The sequence below is a fragment of the Cricetulus griseus genome, chromosome 3, assembly GCF_003668045.3.
Source record: "Cricetulus griseus strain 17A/GY chromosome 3, alternate assembly CriGri-PICRH-1.0, whole genome shotgun sequence".
NCBI lineage: Eukaryota > Metazoa > Chordata > Mammalia > Rodentia > Cricetidae > Cricetulus > Cricetulus griseus.
The window spans coordinates 107058250-107074608 of record NC_048596.1 but is presented as its reverse complement, the minus strand read 5'-3'; the positions used below and the strand labels follow the sequence as shown (position 1 = coordinate 107074608).

Sequence of the window (16359 nt, the reverse complement as noted above, 5' to 3'; positions counted from 1 at the left end):
GTCCAGAACAAAGACTTGGACAGTTCTGGACAGCCAGTGCATCTTCTAGCAAGAGGACAAGAAATGCAAGAGACCAAATCAGAATCATTTCCCATGAGTCAAATGACCGGATCTGATTTTCTCCATAAGCTATCTGGCTCATTAGCTAGAAGTCACACGATTTCACACCTTTTGCTTCCATTGTTACATCATTAAGAATTTTTTCCAAGCTGCCATGTTGTGCGTTAAAACACTAATTTTTGAATGACTTGACAATGAATCAACAATATGAGTCACAATAATTTATCTAGCAGTTCTCCTATTATAAAAGATTCAGTTTGATTCCAATGTTTGGAAATGATCAGGGAACATTAAGATGGGAATTTGTTGAAAATATGTAAAACTGTACACCATATTGAAGCAATGGATTCTGAGCTCCAGGTGAGGAAACTAGATGGTAATGCTGCTTGCTTCCCTAGATTCATTTGAGGTGACACTAAGAATACAAACTGATCAGTCTGGTTGCCAAAGCAAAAAGCACAGAACATACATAGGATGGATGTAATTTTTGCCAGAAGCCTGCTTGTTTGTTTTGTTTCTTTCATTTTGGTTTTGTTTGGTCCTTTGAGACTGAGCATCAGTGAATAGTATTCCTCAGATAGCAAGAACTGGATGCCCATTCATAGAGGAGGCAGAAGCAGACACAAGGGAGTAGTCTAACACATGGTTTGTGAGCCTCTGCCTCCATGAGTCTCCATATAAAAATGAGCCCAGTGAGGTGGGTGGTTTTTGTTCCTTCGAACTTCAAAATCAATTTTTAGATTAGTGTTCATATTTTAATGATTGGAAAGTAATTTTACATTTTTTAATTAGAAAGTTTACTACATGGCATTATTGAGAGTGCTAGAAGTTCAAACGCAAAGCACTTGTTTACTGCTGAGGAAACTCATTAAAGTACAAATGAATTGCCCATGGTCATAAAATTAAATCAATTCCTGGTATTGAACATCCATTACAGTCAAGGAGCTGGGGCTAAGGCTCTGAGGAAAAGGAAGCTGATGGCATTTCCTATACAAAGACAGCTGCCATTAAAATGGTGATGTACAGATAAGATTCCATATGTGGAAAGTACTGTGATCATGGTAGTACTGTAATGGAATGTGAGACATATGAGTATTACCCTGGTTGGCAGGGCTGTGTAGCATCAGGAAAAATCTCACGAAAGACAAGGACATCGGGAACAATGCAGAACATCTTGTTCAATCCCTGTTTGGTAGTTTAAGGATCTCTCCAATGTCCTCTCCTGTCTCCCTTCTCTGCCAACCTCCAGGACAGGAAACTGGACTCTGCTCATGCATTCCAGCCTGCCTCCTGTTCACCCTGTATTGTCTGCCCTCTCCCCAAACCCCTCTCTCCAAAAACAAGCAACCCTGTGAGACCTGCTATTCCTACTTTATGGACATAGAAATTGAAGCTCAGTTGAACATTGCAAGGTCACTCAGTAATATGGTAGTTCCATTCAGGTCTTCTGACTTTGTTTATGCTATGCCATGATACAGAGACCAATGTGAACATATTCTAAAAGGAAAACCAGTAACTCTTAAAACTGAGAGAGAAGGAAGAAGTCCAGCATGACTGAGCTTTCTAACATGGGAGATGCAGATGATAGAGACTATCTAAAACAGGCATTCACATGTGTTGTATAGCATCAGAATGGCCCCTTCTCTGGAAGTGAGACTAATGACTGTGACTTCAGCTAGTTTACCCAAAAAGTCTCAGGTGTGACAGATGTGCCCTTGGTGCCCAATTTCCCTGGCACAGAGTTAGCAGTAAGAGTCAGCCATGTATTCAAAAATGATTGCCTTTGGTACTATTTTATCAAACAATTCAACTTGTAAATACCCTTATCTGTCCTATATAAAATATATTCCACTTAGTATATAAATTCCACCATCTGCCAATTGGTAATGGAAGTGGTGCTGTTTAATCCTCACCTCTCAAAACAGAAATGTCCTTTCATGTATTTATGAGACTTGGTAAGATAGTTAAAATAGAAATGTAGACAATATTAACCATATTATGATATAGTCATATTTCTTGTGGCTATGCAGGGATATAAAATAAAAGAGTAAGTATTCCTTGAGGAAAGAGCAAAATTGAAAGGAACATTTTATTAGTCTAGAAATATCTGGAAAGTGTTAATAATGTCTGACAAAGACAAGATTTATGTAACTAAGGTAGAAGTGAGTAGGTTTGTTATAAGTACAAGTAATTGGAGAAAAAATTAAATCAGATAAAACCTCAAGTAGATTATTGAGAGAAATATTTTACATATGACATTAGCTTTGAAGCAGCAGTTCACAGAAAATGGTCATGAGAAAAACTAGGACAAGAAAGCAAAACTGTCCTTCAGTTTGAGCAACATTAACCAAAGCTCCTGACAGTTGTCAAAAAGGAATCTCCCTCGTCAGTAGACTTATGATGAATGGTAAAGCTGCCAATATGATTCTGCCTTATGGTCTGTGTAAAACAAGATCATAATTTGCTATTTTAAGCACAAAATTTTCCAGAGGCTCTTTTATCATGAGGAAATCAATCATTTATAGCCTTCTTAGAGACAGAGAAATTTAGAAGACATTTTATATTTATGTATGCAGAATCTACACATATGTCTACATATATGTGTATATGAAAGTATATGTAGGAATTATGTATAGTTGACACTCAACCTAAAATTTTCATGTTTTAGCACAGACCTCTATAATGTGATGCAATTCCCAGAGAGCTTTAGTTTGACCCTCCTGTCTTCACCTCCCCAGCACTGGGGTTACAGGTGGGCATCACCCTGGTTTAGAGGTTCTGGGGATCAAATCCATGGTTTCCTATCTGCTAGAAAAGCACTCTACCCACTGAGCCACATGCCCAGCCCCTTACGGGATTTTTATCTGTATACACTCTGCAGATAGTCATTCACTGTTCAACAGCTGACAGTTCTCACTGTCCTGTGTATAGGCAGAATTCAGAGGAATTAAAAGCAGCCTTTGAACTTCAACAAAATAGAAGAAAATAACTGTTATTGTTTTTTTTATTAATTCTTTGGGAGTTTCATACATGTTTTAATCATTTTTATGCCCCTTCCCTGATTCTCCCCACACCTCACCTTTCCTACCTACCTACCCAACTTGGTGTCTTTTTTCTCCCTACAAGAACAATTTGCATATCTCAAATATTCTTGGATGTGTGGTCTTCCATTGGCACATAGTCAGCTTACCAGGATTACATTCTTAGAGCAAGCTGTCTCTTCTCCCAGCAGCTGACATTTACCAATAGCTCCACAACTAGGGACAGGATGGCATGCCTAGTCCATCTCCATGCTGGCTTGGGTTTGCATGGGTTTTGTGCATGTTGTCGAAACTGCTGTAAATTCATATTGCATCTCCCTTGGCATGTCCAGAAAACTCTATTTCCAATGGTTCTTACACTTTTTCTACTCATTCTTTCTCAATGATTCCTGAATCTTGGGAGAAGGGATATAGCATATATGTATGTCCCTTACAAAGCTTAACACTCAGCAATCTCCCATTCTCTGTATTTGGCCACTTGTGTGTCTCTGTGTTAAACAGAATCTATTCATGGCCTTGATAACAGACCAGGTATGGATTTTAGTTTGTAGAGAGGACTTCAAGCAGAACATGGTTGGTTACTCCCATGATGTTCATCCCACTATTGCACTAGTTAGCATGTTTTGCCAGACATTTTGTAGGCCACAAGTTTCATAGCCAGGTATGACTGATGATTACTTTTCTGTTTGATTAATGTGCATAGCGCTTCCAAGCACTATAAAATTTAACCAGTTGACATGAAGCTTCATTATCTGTTTGATTTTTTTCATGTTCTGTGACTAAAGTATGTGGTGTCTTCATCAATAATGTCTTACCATCAAGTTCTGGAGGAAACCAAAAGCAATACCAATAGGCTGTAATATTTAGGTGTCTATGGAAATTCGCAGGCCATCAACTCCCAAAGATGTAACTCATTCCTAGCACTAGACTTTATTAGTTAGCCTGTGGTGTGTAGTGGGGACATTGTTGCCCCCCACTGTATAGAGTAACTCCATTCTAACACACACATTCTCTCTGTCTTTCTGTGTCTCTGTCTCTGTCTCTGTCTCTGTCTCTGTCTCTCTCTCTCTCTCTCTCTCTCTCTCTCTCTCTGTGTGTGTGTGTGTGTGTGTGTGTGTGTGTGTGTGTGTGTGTGTGTGTGTGTGTGTGTGTGTGTGTGTATTAGGAAGCTTCTACAGTACTAACTTTCAATATGTCTTTTATTGAAGGGTCCTTAATGTTATTTATCCTTCCTCATACTGCCTCCTCTACCCTGCCTTCCACTTCCCTGATCCCAGTTTAATGATTTCTGGCCCCTTATTTTCTTTTAAACCTTTATACTAGTTCTGCCCACGGCCCCTTCAAATGCCCTCCCCATGGCCCCTTAGTGATTTCCTGAGGCCTAGCACTTTTACCTCTTTGAGCCACAGTTTTTTCATATGCAAATGAGAATGATTCTACTTTAAAAAGGTATTGTAAGCAAAAAAATTGATAAAAATCTTAAACTCACTAAACTGCAAATAGGAAATTGATGTTGTTTTTATTTCACCACTTCCCACTATAATAACATAAGCCACTGAAAACAAGATTGTTGTTTGTAGTTTATTTATTTTAATCACTGTCTTATTTCTATATTCTAGAGAGTGCTTGACATATATTAGGTGTGTAGTAAATATTGGTGTATAGAGAACTGATTAAATGAGTAATTTCACTTCTGTTTTATCCAGGCTTGCTTGGATATCCCTTCCACTCTCTATGGTAATTAATGTAATTTCAATATTCAAGTTAACAGAGACCTAGAGTGATGCAACTGCCTTTGATCCCAGAAGTCTAGGAACAGAGGCAGGATGATTTCTGTGAGTTCAAGGCCACCCTGGTCTACAAATCGAGTCCCAGGACAGCCAGGGCTCTTACACAGAGAAACCTTATTTCATAAAATAATAAAATACAATAAACACTTAAAGTTTATTTGAAGGATAGAGGCTCAAAAAGAAAAAAGTCTGAAGTAATGTCACTTCTGAATGTTTGTGTTCGTGTTGTGATTGATTGAAGACCTAATTTGGATTCTGGTAGTTTTACGTTAATAATTATTTTAGATTCAATAGATAGTAAAGAGTACCGAAAAACATTTTTGGGGATAGTCCTTGTCCTTCCCTTTAAATCTCCTCTTTTCAGATCAGTTTTATTACTTGCTTCTTTGATAATATTTTACTTGGCTACAAAACTTTACATCCAACCACTGTAAATCATCAATAGCTCAAACGCAGGAGTCTAGTAAAGCTGAGTCATCAGCTGATTCTTGCCCATGTTAGTGAATGCCCCAGCACAGTGAACTCTGTGCAGATGGGCAGCAGTGACCCCTAGTGTCCTCTGAACAAGCATGAGTCATTAGCCAGTGTCAAGTCTGGCAAATAAGGTGACAGTTTCTGCTGTGAAGGATCCAATGGAAACATTTGACATGTCCTAGAGAGTAAATGTGGAGAACATACTAAGTGTTCTGGGTCCTGTCACTGGCAAAGGTAGTTATTTCTCTATGTGTTTTTAAGCTTCACAATTTTTCTCTAAAATGCTTATAAGTTGCACAAAGCATGTTTTAAATAAAAAAACAACCACTTAAAGTATATAAGTCAATGAGTCTCAGTATATGTATGTGTCTCATTACATAAACCAAGAAGACATGTTTATGCCTCCAGTCAGAGTCCATAGGTCCATTTATAATTACTGTTTTTCTCATCCAGTCCCTGGCAACAGTCTACAATATATCTTTTCTGGATATTTTTTCCTGTATGTTTGTTTGTTGTTCACATATGACAGGGTCTTACTGGGTAGCCCAAGCTGCCTTCAAATTTGTAATTTTCCTGCCTCAACCTCCCAAGTCTGGGAATCACAGACACATGCTGGTAACCTTTGTTTTTTCTTAACATTAATCTGTTTTGAAGCCTACCAATATGCTTTATGATCACCATGACAAAATGCTTAAGAAGATCCACCTTAAGGGATGAAGACCTTGTTTTTAGCTCACGTTTGATGGTGTAATCCACTATAGCACCATCATGGAAAGAGTGGCTCTGATGCAATGTGTTGGTCACATTTCATCTATATCCTGGAAGTAAGAGAGCAATGAACGGTGATATTTCCCTTGCTCTACCCTCTTTTCCTTTGTATTTGGGCCAGTTGGAATTCAGACCACATCAGGCCTTTGGGGTGATATCAACCACAGTTATCCTACATCTGTCTCATCAAATAAATGTCTCCAGAAACCCCCTCAGAAGCCTGTTCAGTGATATGTCTCCTAGGTGATTCTGAAGCTAGTCAGGCTGACAAGGAAGATCATTCAGCACAAGTGCTTAGAGGAAGTGTTGAGATTGTCTGCTTAAGAGGGCACAGTATTCTATTTCCTCTTCCTTTCTGTTTAACCTGAACAGATTAGGCTGATCCATCTTTCACCAACTGAGTCAAAAATGATACTTGAAGGTAATCACAGTGAGCATCTCCTTGTGGGCAGATTAGGCTTGTATAATTGCATGCCCAGCTAAAACTGATGACTCTCAGCCTTGTTTTAGTGGCACCAACTGTGGGCGGCAATAAACCCTGTCATGCCTTGCAGTGGTCCAGTGCTCACCTCACTTATGTCTGTGATTTTTATGGCTGCCATTTCATTTAGACGACCTCACTAAGACACGAGATTATTGGAGCAGAACAGAATCAATTTATTGTCATTTTCATACATTAAAATCTGTGACATAGTCTATTGCAAGATTAAAATTCAGCATCATATTCTCCAGTGGTGGTAAGTGGGGTTCTCTCTAGTTTGTATTCCTCTGTGTCATGAGATTGAGGTCTGACAGAAAAAGTATATTAATTTCACCCTTTGATCATTGCATTCAGATTCCTGATATATATCAGTTGGTTTTAGTAAATGCAATCCTGAATGGTATTGGTTGATAAAAATTAACACATTTGCCTTGGGATTGTATTGAAAATTGGACAGCAAACATTTTGGTGTTCAGTTCAACAGAAAGGGATTGTGCTAAGCATACAGTGAAATAGTATGCTTATAGTCTAGTTAGAGAAGCAGCGCATTTTAAAATAATGGAGTATTATATGAAAATGCCTTCATGAGGATGTGCCTGTGTGCTGGGGAATCAGATTCGAAGTTGGGAAATCTTTTTTATTTTTTGTAAAATCTTATTTTATATATCAATTCCTTCTCCCTCCCATCCCCAACCAACATGAGCCCCCCCAACCCCCATCCACTCCCCAGACAGAGTGAAGCCTTCCATGGGGGATCATAAAAGTCTCTCACATCATTTGGGGAAGGGCCTAGGCCATCCCCTGTGAATCTAGGCTGAGAAAGTATTCCTCCATGGGGGAATGCAATCTGAAAGTCCACTCATGCTGAATGGAAACAGACTGGGAAATAAGTAATAGCACAGACTCTGCCTCCAAAGTCATGTCTGCTGCTGGCAAATATGGTGTGGTCCAGTTACCAAGTCTCATACTGAGAGAGCCCAGTACCAAGTCGGTTCCTAGTACCCAGAACCATGTCAAACATGCTGGCATGTTTTTAAAGTATTTGGAAAGGCTTCTTGCTCACAAGTTACACAAAGCTAGTGGGTATTTCTTCCAGTGCATTAAGAACATAAAACTTCTTAGACATGTGATGTTTCCTAGTAGATGAATAGATGCATGTACACATTATTTAATGTTACTCGCATTCTATTCATAATAAAATATTTAGAAATCTGAAGCTCCAAAAGAAAAACACAAGCAGTTCAAAGATAATACTTCCTCAAAACTATAGGACAAGCATAATCTTTTCACAAAGAGATATTGTCTCCACACACAAATGCCAGCACCTTTTATCCTAATCCTCTGCTAACTTGTAGGCTAGATGAACTCTCTTCTTAGTTGACACTTCTTTTTTCCTTTTCTTTCTCTCTCCTTGTCTGTTGGTCACTTTTTATTTGTGGCTCTTTTATCACATTGTCAAGTTTCAGTAGGATTAGAAATGTTCAATAGAAGAATGTAGAATGCTATAAGAAAATGGTGAATCATCTAATGTATGAGGTGATGGTGAATTACAGACGTGAATTATTGGCTTACATGTATTCAGAAGCTAATAAATATCTACTGATGTATCTAATAGGTCTTCATGATAAAAGCTAGAGTCAGATGATAGAGTAAAAGCTGAAGGATCAGAGAAGCAGGGCAGCCAGCAGCTAGAACTCTTACCTCTATGAAATCCACAGACTGAAAAGAGACTGAGTTCCTGTATTCTCCCACCTTATATTTCTCTTTCTGCCCAGCCATCTCACTTCCTGTCTGTCTGTACAGACCTCCAGACCTCTATGGTTAGCTAGCTCCACACTCTGATCTTCAGGCAAGCTTTACTTGTTAGAGTATAAAAAAGACATCACCACACACTGAATAAGTATGAGTAAGGATATGCTCTGATACAATTTAGAGATGTGTGGAACAATTTGTCACACTTATAACCAATGACATTAACAGGATAGGAAATGACACAGTAACCCACAGTGATATGGCTGGATGCTCCTTCTGTAGCAAGTCAACATGCTATTCTTAGGTGTTTTGAAGAACTATAGTTCCAGGAAACAATGAAGTATAAGAAAGCAAGATACAAAGATATTAAAATAATGACCTTTGACTTGAATCACAGCATTAAATAATTCTGGATGTGTTTTTCCGAGAATACACTCATCTCAGAGACCTTCTCTACGCTGTACAAACGCAAATGCATATGTATGTGCACATGTACATGTTCACACAGAGAGGGGGCAGCACATATATGTGTATGCTAAAATATTTACTTTATATCTATTCATGTACTCATGAAAGAAATGTTCTCAAAGGTCAAAAAAGTCAGAGGACACAAGTAATCAATAACCAACTAATTTTCATTGATCATGGATGATAATGACATGGAGAAACACAGGAGATTGTGTAATACCTGGGTTAGGAATGAAAGCTCAAAGCTAGGAGGTTTCTCTGCAAAGGGATCCTTTCTGCCAAGGCCTTAAATAGAGCCAAATGCCAGGATAAGAGCTAGATGCAAGCAAAGACAATGTGGGTACTATTAGAAAGGACGGGTGAGAATGTCAGAGCATCAGAAAATATCTCAGATGCCCATGCCTTAGGAAAGAGTGAGCAGAGTTCTGATCAAAGACAGACTTTTGCTACAGGATCTCATACAATCCTTGAAGTAACTGAGTTTCATTCCAACCGTAATGAACACTTTGAGGTGTTTCCATTAAGGGGATCAAAGCATGACTTGCTTGTGGTTTAAAACCATTACCTCAAAAGGCACTGTCATAAATGACTCTACACAGATATTAGAAAAATGGGTGTCTGCCATAGTGGTCCACTGAGAGAAGGTGTTGTTTCCCTTAGGATGGTGGCGCTGAAGGATGCTGTGTTTGTCACAGAGGCAAGAGAACTTGTTGATATGCAATACCATTGAAAATGATAAATTATTGAAGATGTCTAAAGCTTTACTTTAAAACTATGTTAGTGGCACTGTTTGTGGAAGGAATGGCAAAGACTGATGGACAGGAATTAACTGGAGTGACCAAATTAATGGGTAAATGTCTATGATGGCAGATGGTTGTTGTCAGCTTCTCCTAAATTAGATTGTTTGAAGACTGTAGCTCCAGTTTTCAGTCTTTATAGTTTCCTTCATTACATCAGGCACAATGCTTGTATTATTATGAACACTAACAAATAAGTATTGTCTGTTAGATAAGCAGGGAATGGAGTATAGATGTTCAAGCCTTCCTCTTACTAGATTAAGGAACTAGAATTAAACTTTGTTCTCTTAAACTAGCAGAGACATTGTAGTTCTTAACAAATCTTAAGAAATAGAGTAAGGAAGCTATTCTAGAATTTAAATATTTACCTTTGTAACATCTTGCATGTTCTCACTACCTGTGTCTTTGCAGAGTTGTGACTTACATGTAATTTAGTGGCTAAGTAAAGAAAAGTAAACAGTTGGACTAATATGCATGTTGGCTTTTAGTACCATGATGACTCCATGGCGACCATTTCAGGGGACTGCTCAACAACAGATATCAAATGAAAGATTTCCCTCTCTCACTAAACAGCTGGAGCTTTTCCATGAGACTAATACCTATAGACTAATACATTTCACCAAGCCAAATAGCTCACATTTGTTTGGATGTTCCAACTGTCTGCATGAAAAATCAATAAAGAAAACAAATTGCAGAATAAGGGTACTTCTTCACTAAAATTAAAATCCAGCAAAATGATGGAAAGCAAAGTCTCCATTTATTTTCACTTGACACCTACACACTGGCTTATCAGTGAGAGAGGTAATTTTTTCATTTGCCCTATAGAAAGGTTCTGTGATAACTGGAAATGGTTATCAGATGCAGACAGCCTCTATATCAGTCTTCTTTCTTTCAAGACCCTCTGGCTGTGTTTAACCCTTCTCTAGCCATTTAAGATCTGAGAGCATGGGGCGGGGGGCCTCTTTCTAAACTTCAAAGAGGACTTAAAATCATCTGTGACCCTTTGCTCAACTACAGAATGGAATTCAAATTCCATTTACTAGCTTCTCCACTTCAGATTTAAGCTCTTGAAGGATATTAGCAAATGTTGTCCAAATTCCTCCACCTACTACTCAAAATAGCTGTCTACTGGTGTGGTCCCTTCTGCCTTTTACTTGATCACATTAGTATTTCCAGTTTGACTTCCTCTTCTCGTTGTTTAACTTCAGCTATCCCCAAGTATCTGTCTGGGCTTCCAGTTCTTCATTTTAGTACAGCTTTCTAGGGACATTCATGGCCTCAAATTCACTGGTACAATGTTGACTAGATAATGCAACTTTTTATCCAGAACTGTCTACTGAGATTAGGCTCCATTTAAAAAAAAAAATTTCTTATGAGTTATCTCAACCTTCATGTTACCATTTCAACATATACCATGTATACAACATTGATTAGAGATATTTTCCCCAAACCTATCATTCCTATTTCTCAGTTTTAAGTGCCACTGTTGACCTATTCATCCTAACTGGGATTAGAGCTATTGTCCTTTTTTTTGGTATTTCAAGACAGGGTTTCTCTGTATAACAGCTCTGGTTATCCTGGAACTAGCTCTGTAGACCAGGCAAACTCACAGACATTCACATGTCTCTGCCTCCCGAGTGCTGGGATCAAAGGCGTGCACCAACACCATAGGGATTTGTGAAAAACTACTCTCATCTACATCAAATGATGATAGTGCTAGAGATGGGAATGTTCAATTTTTTGAGATGATCAAACATCTAATTAAGAAGGATGGAAAAGCCTTAATCCAAGATGACTTTCTCCCAAGTCCATACTCCTCTATCTCCTGCTGGTCTCTGAGCTTCATTAATAACTTAGACAGGATTAATAACTTAGCAGTTGTCTGTATTCACCCTAAAGAAAAACAGGAAAATGAGGGGATGCCTTCAGCCATTGAGTTCCCGAGTATAGTAGGAAAGCCCGTATTTCTCACCTCTAGATCTTTGTTCTTTCCTTTTCCACACAACAATTTTTTTAAAAAGCTACACTATGTAATTTTGAAAAAAATACAATTGTTTCCTCTGTAGAATGAAAAGGATATCTCAGGTCATATCAATTAGTTACCTAACAGTATATATATATATACATATATATATATATATATATATATATGTATATATATATATATATTCTAATCTATGGTATATTTTATACCATCTGTCTATGTTTTCTATAAAATTCTTAACTAAAATCCATTTCCATTGTGAAGTGGTAACATCCACAAAGCTATCTAATACTTGATTTAAGCCATTATAAATTAGGTCAGTTTTTGTTTTCATTTTCCTTGAAAAGAATTATCCGTGGAAGCCTATGAAATTTCCCCTATCCATGTTGGCATGTGTCATTATTGTACTGTATTGGTGTTGTTTTGAGAGGGAGTCTGTGCAACAGAAAGAAGTAGGAGAGAAGAGGGAGGGGCAGGAATGATGCAAATACAGAACTCATATATGAAATTCTCAAAAGCATTAAATTTTTAAAAAAGAATAAAAGAATGGCATGTGAAAGTAGGCTTTATGCCACTATTCATGGGTGCTTTATTATTATGAGATAAAGCTTGTGTATGAGAAACACCAAGAAAAGTGATGTACATGCTGACAACCACAGACAGGGTGGAAAAAGGAGGACACACTATGTCCTGCTCTACTAAAACTCTCCATTTTGCTCTGGTATTTTAGACTTTCAGACCAGTGATAACCCACTTGTGTTATTTTATAGGACAAAATGATATTTGACATTATTGCTTTAATGAAAGAGTTCATCTTGAAGATGAGATGGTCATTTGAAGTACATTCCCAGGTCTCCTATTCTAGAAGACCCTAACATCTAAGCCCTCCAACTATTTTTAAATATTTTGCAAAATAAATTGAGTTATAAGCCAGAAATTTGGGCTTAGTTTTTTTCAAACTTATGTTTCATATTTGTTATATAAAATAAACATATTCTTAATCTATTACCAATGACTTCCAGTTTGGGTTTCTTTAAATTTGCTACAGAATTAAATGTTATCTCTCTTCTTCTCTCTGCTCCTTCTCCCCCTCCTTCCCTCTCTCTCTTTCTCTTTCTCTCTCCCTGTGTATGTATGAGCATTCCTAGAAATTGAACCCAGGTCTCCTTATACATGTTAGATAAGCATTGTACCAAATAATTGTACTTCCATATACCAAAAAGCAAAAAACAACAACAACAAAACAGTTAATCTTTCTAGCTTATTAACTTTAGTCTTGATGAAAATAAGTATTTTCAGGTATCTTATTTTACTTTTATAATATTTATGAATGGAAACATGTGACAGGTGTAGATGAGTTCTACCTACCATAGAAAGTACTTGTCTATAAGAGCAGAAATGTCTTGCTGTATGTGTGAATAGGATGCTTATTAAGAAAACTCAATGGAGACACTTGGGGACTGCTAAATTGGATATAGATCTGCAGTGGTTTGCCACAATATGTGGTCTTTTGTTGTTATTGGAACCAATGGGTTAAATAATACAAGTAAGTTTTCTTTCTTTCTGTCTGTCTGTCTGTCTGTCTTTATTTCTTCCTTTTTTTAAATTTTTTGAGACAGGGTTTCTCTGTGTAACATCCCAGGCTGGAATTAGCTCTGTAGAGCAGCCTGGCCTCATAGAGAACTCACAGAGATCTGTCTTCCTCTGCCTCCCAAGTCCTGGGTTTAAAGGCATGTGCCACTGCTGCCCAGCAGAAGTAAGTTTTCTTATTGTATTCATTCATGACAGAAAATTAGGTGTGGTAGTTTGAATGGCTCCCATAAACTCATAGGGAGTGGCACTATTAGGAGGTGTGGTCTTATTGAAGTGGCCTTGTGGGAGGAAGTGTATCACTGTGGGGGTGGGCTTTGAATTCCCCTATGCTCAAGCTACACCCAGTGTTATAATTCATTTCCCTGTTGCCTGTGGGTCAAGATGCAGATTTCTCAGCTCCTTCTCCAGCATCATATCTGCCTGCACGCTCTCATGTCCAGACTAAAACTCTGAAACTATAGGCAGCCCCAATTAAATGTTTTCCTTTGTAAGAGTTGCCATGGTCATGATGCCTCTTCACAGCAATAGAAACCCCATCTAAGACACTAAGTGAAAGACTGAACTTTCATAACTGTCAACACATTTAAACACTCTATGAATTCTAATATTGAATTGATGATCTAATGTAGTCTTTAAAACTTGGGGGGAAATCAACACCAAGACATTTGTCATAGAATATTGAGTTTCAAAAAGTTCAGTGAACAGGGACACAAAGATTTGATTTTTAATATTAGATGTAAAAAATACACTGGAGGTTATGTTGACCCTAAACTTAAAAATACAATTTGGCACATTTTGAGTCTATGTTATCTTGGGCACCACTGATAGGAAGAGGGGACCCAGATGGAAGGAAGTGAGCATCTTCTGGCAATTTTCATTTATCTGAATGTCTGGAGCTCGGAGATCATTTCTAGATTCTGAAACTTAAATAGAAATCAGAGAGAAATGTAAGCATTTTAAATAATACATTGTTTAAAATAACTAGGAATCTTGAAACCATCAAATAAAGAAGGAACAAAATATGTTAGGATATTTATTTATTTGTAGAAGTAGATGATGCAAGGAATGTCTGAGTCATTCAGTGGCTACTGTGGACAGAAAAACATCATTAAGAGATCTTTTCAAAATTACATTATAGATCATATTTTCCCACATGTGTAATGATGACATCAGGCTGACCTTGTACAGTTTTTTTGGTATGCATCTAGTTTCCTTTTCTAATGCATCCATCTTGGTTCTGTTAACAATGCCATGATTTTCACAATCAATATTAGGACACTGAAGTTCATTCTTCCCCCTTTGGGCCTCAATCATGAACATGAAATTCTTTTTTGAAAGTTCTAGAAGGCAATACAATAACTCCTATGCCCTGGAAAGAACAAACCTCTTTTATCTAAGAAAATGTATCTTTCAGAAGGAAAAATATTCTCTCTTACCCAGGCTACCCAAATAAAATATGTATATCAGAGTGCCTTCACCAAAAGGCAAAAAACTCTTTTACACTGTGTAATTTGCACAGTCATTATGGAAAACAGCATGAAGATTCCTAAAATAAATAAGATAAAGTATTGCATAGTCCAGCAGTCTCACTGCCAGCTACAAACACAAAGGAAATGAAATCAGCATGTTGAAGAAAGATATGCCCTCCTGTGCTTATTGACATTATATAATAGCCAGGATATAAAATGTATACAAAGTAAAATACTATCAAGCCATTAAAAACTATGAAATACTGTTATTGGGCACAACAAGGGTAGATCTGTAGGATGTCATGTTAAGCGAAAAAAAAGCCAAGCACAGGAAGACAAACACCACAAGAAAATAGAGAGTGGGGGGGTGGAAAAGGTTGGTCAATGGACACAGTGTTATGAATACAAAAAAGTAAAAATTTCTGATATTCTGTGACATAGTCAGGTGAAAACATTAGTAATAAGGTGTATATCAGGATACCTAGAAGAAAGGATTATTAATGTACTCATCATACAGGAATGATAAAATTTTAAGGTGACAGTTATGCTAATTACCATGATTTGATCATTTGTGTACATTAATCAAAACATCACATTGTACATAATACCATGTTACTATTTGTCTATAAACCTAAATTTATTTTAAAATAGTTTAAATGCCTTCTATATAACTCCCTCCATTCCATTCCTTGGCACTTTGCTTTTAATTGTGTTAATAACCACTATATATTTGAGTTTTATTTTCCCCATCATGTTGTCCTATTAGTTTCTCAGATTGCAGGTACTTCCATTGTACACATACAACTTTCTGAATTATAAATATTACCACCTTGACCTTCACCATTTACCAACCATGGAGAGTCTTCCATTGCTAGGAATGTCTAAAACTCTTGTCAAGTTATTGTCCTCATGATCTGCTCCATCACCTTCCTTTCCCTATCCCTCTGTCAAGCCAAAATGGTTAAGCTTCCCAGAGCATACAACCTGCTTTTGACCTTGAATGACCTTAAACCTGGTCTTCTCAGCTCTCAGAACACCTTCTTTCCCCTGTCTTTACTTTCAGTCACTTATTCCTCTTAAGTACAACTTAAGCTCTGTGGGATTCATTGAGATATGTTAGCTTTGCGGACATGAGCGAATAGATTATTTGACCATCATCTAGTTTATTATATGGTATTTGCTGAACCTATAATATTGAGGAATTAAAATCCATCCCAAACACCTAATACATCTCTGGCATTTAATAACTACCCAATTAACATTTGTTTAATGTAATCCAAACTTAAAAATAGTTGTTCAGGAAAATGCTTGTCAGTTTTGCAGAATAAAAGGGTTATGTTTTCATTATGTTTATCTGAAATACTGTTGGATTCTTTTTAAGGATATTTGGCAACTTAATACATGCATACAAACCTAGAGAAAAGCAAAGTCTGAGAAAAAATATTGAGACATCAAATAAATGCAGTTAACTATGACAATGGAGATGAAAGATCTTTAGAAATATAAGTGAGGAAATCAACAATATTGAATTATCAAGAGGTATTGTAATGCTGAATGGAAAATTACAAATCAATTAAATAAGATTATCATTACTATTTCATCAATGAAGTAAATAATGTTATGTGCTGGGCCTGGTGGCACAGGCTTGGAATTCCAGCTACTTGGTAAACTAAGACTGGAGA

The 16359-nt window shown here is 37.3% G+C and overlaps 1 protein-coding gene across 3 annotated transcripts in view; it reads left to right on the top strand.

Moving 5' to 3' along the window:
• Positions 1–16359, top strand: part of LOC107977363 (disks large homolog 2) — a 1172797-nt gene that overhangs the window by 768543 nt on the left and 387895 nt on the right. The window lies entirely within an intron of this gene.